A 6044-nucleotide genomic window follows, 5' to 3' on the forward strand; every position below is an offset into this window, starting at 1 on the left:
CTCTCAACACTTTTATTTTTTCAGTGTAGTCCTGTTTCTTTACTGTGACTAACTATATGGGCTCTCTTTCATCCTCTTACGTTGGAACTGACTTGGAGTTTGTCTACATGGCTGTTTCATTCCTGGAGTAGGCCACCTGTTGAGTTTTTTAACAGTAAACTTTTGTATTTGCTTTTTTTGCTTCCTTTTGTATTCCTGCTTCTATCTCCTTGAACCCCAGTTGACGGGGCCAGAAGGCCGCTATCACTGAGCCAGGTCAACCTGTAAAAAAGGAATTTTTCCTCTCTACCATCTACACCTGAGTGACGGACTACTGAGGTATCAACAACAAAATGCAAGTGACTATCGTAGCTGCAAACTCACCCAGGAGGAGTATGTCTTGCAAGTCAATGGCAAGTCTATGACTTGATGGAGTCAGCTTGTTTTCCTTGATATAAACTTTTGACCAATCTTTGCTGTAATGCAGTTGTAGAGATGCTTTTTTTTAGAGAATGTCTGCTGGCAAACTCAACTGTTTATTTTCTATATTTTCAATTTTTATTATGTACAATCTGAAATTGTCTTTATTAAAACAGAAAGACAAAAACTAAAATTCAATTGTTTTCTATGGAAAGATGACAACCGAAATTACTGTAAGAAATTGAAACAATGGCATTGACTGTTTGTGACAGTTGGCATGAGCTAGATGTCATAAGCTCCTTACCATGTTTGGACCTCTAAGTCATCTCATAGGCGCTAAGTTCTGATTTTCATTTCCCACAAACCAAGGAGATCTGTTCTCATCTCCTCTGCTTGCATTTTCTTCCCATTGCAATGGCACATGGCATCTATGCAAGTTCTATTACAGATTGCAGCAATATTCAGACCCACAAAATAAATCCACTTTACTATAACTCTCCATGGTGATAGTAACTAGGACACACTTCTGCACATATTAATCACAGATCACCCACAACACATTCACTGATTGAACATGCAAAATTATATTTGCACAAGCAAAGTAGTGCTCCTTGATTGGAATTTAAGTAGATCAGGATCAGACTGTAGTAACACATTCAAGAAGGAGTAACCGGTATCAAGGGTAATGTTTCTCAGTTTAAACTGAATAAGCTATTTTATATTGGTGTTGTTTATCAGTAGAACAACTAAGCTGTATGTAAACATACAGTACCCTGCCCTCTACAAACCCACTCACCCCCAGTCTTAGGCTAATGGAAATGCATATTCTGCTAAAATGACAGAATTCACTCATCAGACATGAAGCACCATCTATATTTATGACATCTTTCCTCAAGCATAGAAATGTATTGAAGGGTACCACCTAAAGCTACTTATTCAGGCCAGGGATGATAACCACTGCAGCTGCATCAATTGGACAGTCAATCCCTCACTCCATTCTCCCCTCACTCATGACCCGGACCCCAAGATACTTGAACTCCTCCACTTAAGACAGGAGCTCTTCTCCAACCTGTTAAGTGCAAATCACTTTTCTCTGGTAGAACCATGAACTCTGACTTAGAGTCACCAGTGATATAAATATTATTATAAAAATATATTATTACTGTGTAAAACTGAAAGGCAGAATTTATATAACAAGAGAGAATATATCCCTTTAACATTCTGAATAAATTAAAAAATGTCCTCTCAAAGACTTATTATACTGCATCTATTCTAGTCACATTGGTCAAGATGTAAATGGATTTGGTGTTTAAGATGTGGAGGAGAGATGTTTAGGTGCAAGGTATGGGAATAAACCAAAGAACAGGTAAATAAGTTGTGTAAATACTGACTTTGATTAGTAAACAATAAAAAATTATTGTAGCAACATCTCAAAACATCTAACACGACGTTAAAGCTTGGGTGCAAATAAGTCTTAAAAATGTACAATGACTCTAAGCAAAGTGTCAAGTTAGCTACTAAGGTTTTTTACAACAAATGTAAAGTTTTTAATTGTTCATAACAAAGCCCTGATGTCATCTAGCACAAACATTGTGTGCAGACCTTTAAAAACAGACTTAGTGAAGTACTAACTGGAATTTAAACATAAAATTTAGGGAAAAAATTCTGATTATCATTGGAATTTATTTAAAAGTTTGGATTTATTTAATAATCTGAAACCGGCAAGGTTAAGTAACATTTAAGAGAATGGTATAAATAGTAGTAATTTCCATTTTATACAATGTTTATTACAATATTGGATACAGTAGATCTTTCTGCAACTGGAAAGTTGCCAGTTCGAACCCCAGCTCTGTCCATCTCAGTTGGCAAAACACTTCACCTGGATTGCTGGATTGCCTACTGGTGATGGTAAGGGTGTCCTTTGGTGTCTGTTTATGGGAGCCTTGCTTCTGTCAGTGAGCCCCAAGGCAGCTGTGGGTTGCTTGCCACTATCAGTGGTTGAATGACTGAATGTAGTGTGTAGCACTTCACAGGGATCATTGGCTTGGATCAAGGACTATATGCTTACATGCTATTTACCATGAACGTGGTTTTATCAAAAACACATAAAAAAATCAAGGTTCAAGCAATGAAACAGAAAAACATTTCTTTAAAACTGACTTAAACAGAAACTGTGTTAAAACTTTGAACTCCTGTTTTCTACCACTGACAAGAAATAAGAGTAACAAATCAGAATTAGGATTAATACTGATTTTGTCAGGTTAGCACTGTGAAAAAAAAGTTGTTCTCCACAGCTTCATTCTAAAAAGACATCAAATAAGTTTCATCTCTATGAAAACTTCCAATATTTAATGCACCTCTGATACTCAGCTGCAAAGTCAGAAAAGAAAACGTGTTTTCTGAGGGATGGGCAAAAATGATAAATACCATGAAGCAAGTTACAAGTTTACCAAGTGTAAGATTTTTGTTTCTCTCTTAATTAATTGCTTTAGTAAGAGGTTTTCGTTATAATAGTTTTAATTATTTAGATCTTTTTTATATAACAAATGTTACCAACATGTTAAAGTTAGAAGCATTTTTTTCCTTTCTCTTGACATGTAAGTATGGTTGATTTCCATTGCTACACAAACTGTTTTGTTTTAAGAATGCCTTCTTTGACATATTTCCTAAAAGGAAAAAAAACTGAATAAATTCAAAGCTCTGGCTAAATACTGAATACTTACAGTAATTGCTTTTCTGCTCCTTCCTTAGAACAACAGACTTTGAACTTCATATGCGTTTATAAGAAATTATCCTGTTAAAATCATCATCTTACCTTTTATGTCTTTAAACATGTTTGCATGCAACTATGATTTTGGTTTTTGGTTCTAGGAGGCATACATTTTAACTGCTTATTGGGATATTCCAATATACAACACTGATGATCTGTGCAAGATGCAAGACTGTTTGTAAGAACAATCTAAGCAGTTGTGGTAATTTTCCAAGATCATGTTAAATTTTAATTTCAGCCTTGCCTTTTTTCCGAGAAACAAATGAAGATTTCTCTTTTGTCTGTTCCACTAAATATTCAGTTTGAAAGGTGGTGAAGTTCAGAGCAGGGTCTCAGTGTTATGTGAAACTTGCCTGTCTGCTTATTTCCTCACTATAAAGGTGCAAGAGAACAATCAAATTCTGCTGCAGAAAATAAAGATCAAAGAAAATTGTTATGAATTAAGGTTTGGTATAAGGGTTTGCCCAGTTTTCTCCTAAGTTGTTTCAAGGATGTCTATTGAACCCCACACCCCCAAGCTTAAGATTTTATTCAAACTTTAACAGCTTGCATTTTCTGTCTCCTCAGCAACTCACGTAACAATAATTTTTCAAAGTCCAAACTATACCTTTAAGTCATACCAGTGAGTCAAAACGAGACAAGTGAAACAAAATTCTCTGTTTTTTTTTTTTTTTACTCCAGGGTAATAATTTTTGCATGTGATCATGTCAAAGCTGTAGGTGTGTTGACCTTACTGAGGTGAGACATGATGGCCAACAGGCCTTCTAGCTCGGTCACTGTGGTTGGTGGTCACAGCAGACCACACGGAGTGTTTCACAGATCCACTGGATCAATATGAAGGTGGTGGCATTGCTTCAACAATGCTGCAGATTTTACCTGGTTCTTTGTTTAATCCTAAATCTGTTTACTACTCTTTTACATGTATTTTCTCTATGAAACCACCACCATCTAACAGAAACTTGAACATGAAATGCATTCAGAAGACACTGAAAAGTTTCAACTGTTATTAGATCTGCCTAATGGAAAGATATTGGTTCTGTCCTCAAACACTTGCAATTGACATATTCATTATTTTTTTTTTTTTTGCTTTCTATTATTTTCTTTAAATCCACATAACATTCAGCATAAGAAAAATTTTACAGTGAAAGAAAAAGGCAAAAATAACATATAATAATACACCATAGATATAACTCTCTATGATAAATTTACCTATCTGGTTTTAATGTTTATTACTCTTTTGGTTTTACTTTTTTCTCCAAATGGTTTTCTGCAATAGCATTTTTCTCCAACAAACTTCATAGCCTATAATAGAACAGCTCTACTTATATTTTTTGACTAAATGGCACTACTTTAGATTCAATTTACCAATCATACTGTATGAATTCTGAGACCAATTGTCAAACTGATTGTATAGGGGTCTCAGCATAAACTTACGAACCAATGCAAGCCATAATAAGAAAAATATTTCTTTCCCTCTCTTTATAGTATGACCAAAAGTATATGTGACTGAACAGAAGAATGTTTGAGAAGGATAATTTATATTGCAAAGAACTGCACTGGAGTTTTTAAATAATATTTTAGTGTCATCATAATTTTATCCAAATAAATTTGGATTACAATATCATATTTTTTACCTCTATAGAACAAGTTAATTTCTCAGAGATACATTTTCAAAAGTGATCTGTTTAAAATAAAAATGCAGGTCTAAAATATGTTAAAGCAGAGTATATAGAACAAATGCAACCAGCTACACAATTGAACTTTAAAAACACAAAGTAAAATAAAAGATGGAGGGATATGAAAATGAAAAAAAACAAGTTATTAATATTTATAGTGTATTTAAATGTCTTTCTTTGGTCATATGTTTTTTTATACTAATTATTAACTCATTATTATGTGATATAATGACGATAGAGACTGAACTGAAATAAAGTTGTTGCTTTTTTTCTTGTTTGAACTTTTGTTTTATTTTGTCTGTTTGCATTAAATTCATCATTATGTGTAAAATAGTGCTTTAGCATTTCCTGATTTTGATATCGGAATGTTTTTTCCACTCCCCACACAATTCTAACAATCTGGGGAAAAAAGAAAGAAAAAGGTATTTTGTGAAAATGTTCATTATTACTTATTCAGGTGTTTTTTTATGAAAAACAAATCTGCAAGGTTTACTGTGAGATATATAGGTGAACACTAGATGGCGGCAGAGTACATGACATCCATGCAGTGACACTCACTTCATTTATGTCAAAGGGAACCCCATCCAGATGCGAATTACGTTTTAATCTACACTGTTCTTTATTTTGGTTTTATGATCAGTTAGCTATTATAAAAAATCTACTTGAGTTTATTAAGGCTTGCCCTTTGTGATGTATTTTATATCTTTTTATTCTTCTTAAAATTTCGTCTCTTAATTCTGTATAAGTCGGACCAGGACCTGTGGATTGGAGGCAGGGAGGGCGACCAGGAAGTAGGAATGTGGCTCCCTGTGTGATGTGATTGTTAGCAGAAATGTGTCAGCCTCAAAGCTCACTACCACCGTGCCACCACCACCTCTGCTCTGAGCCACCAGCCTTTCACACCAAGTGGGAGCTCTCTGGGCGAATATGCGTGATGGTGCGCACGCGTTTGCGCGCAACAATAGTTGTCTAATTGCGTTGCCATGGAAGGCCCGCATATCTTATCTTGGTGACCACTAGTGGAACAAGGGTAAACTCATTCACGAGGTCGGGTGTGGGTATGAAGCAGGGAGCTGAGAGGATAATGAGGCGGCCAAAAAGGGAAGAGAAGGATGTCAGGTCGCAGAACCATGGGTGGGTTTGGGGGGGGTGAAACAAGGCATTATTAGGACAATTTTCAACAAATCTACGCAGTTCGA

Source organism: Cyprinodon tularosa, unplaced genomic scaffold (genome assembly GCF_016077235.1).
Source record: "Cyprinodon tularosa strain WSP-4 unplaced genomic scaffold, ASM1607723v1 ctg179, whole genome shotgun sequence".
NCBI lineage: Eukaryota > Metazoa > Chordata > Actinopteri > Cyprinodontiformes > Cyprinodontidae > Cyprinodon > Cyprinodon tularosa.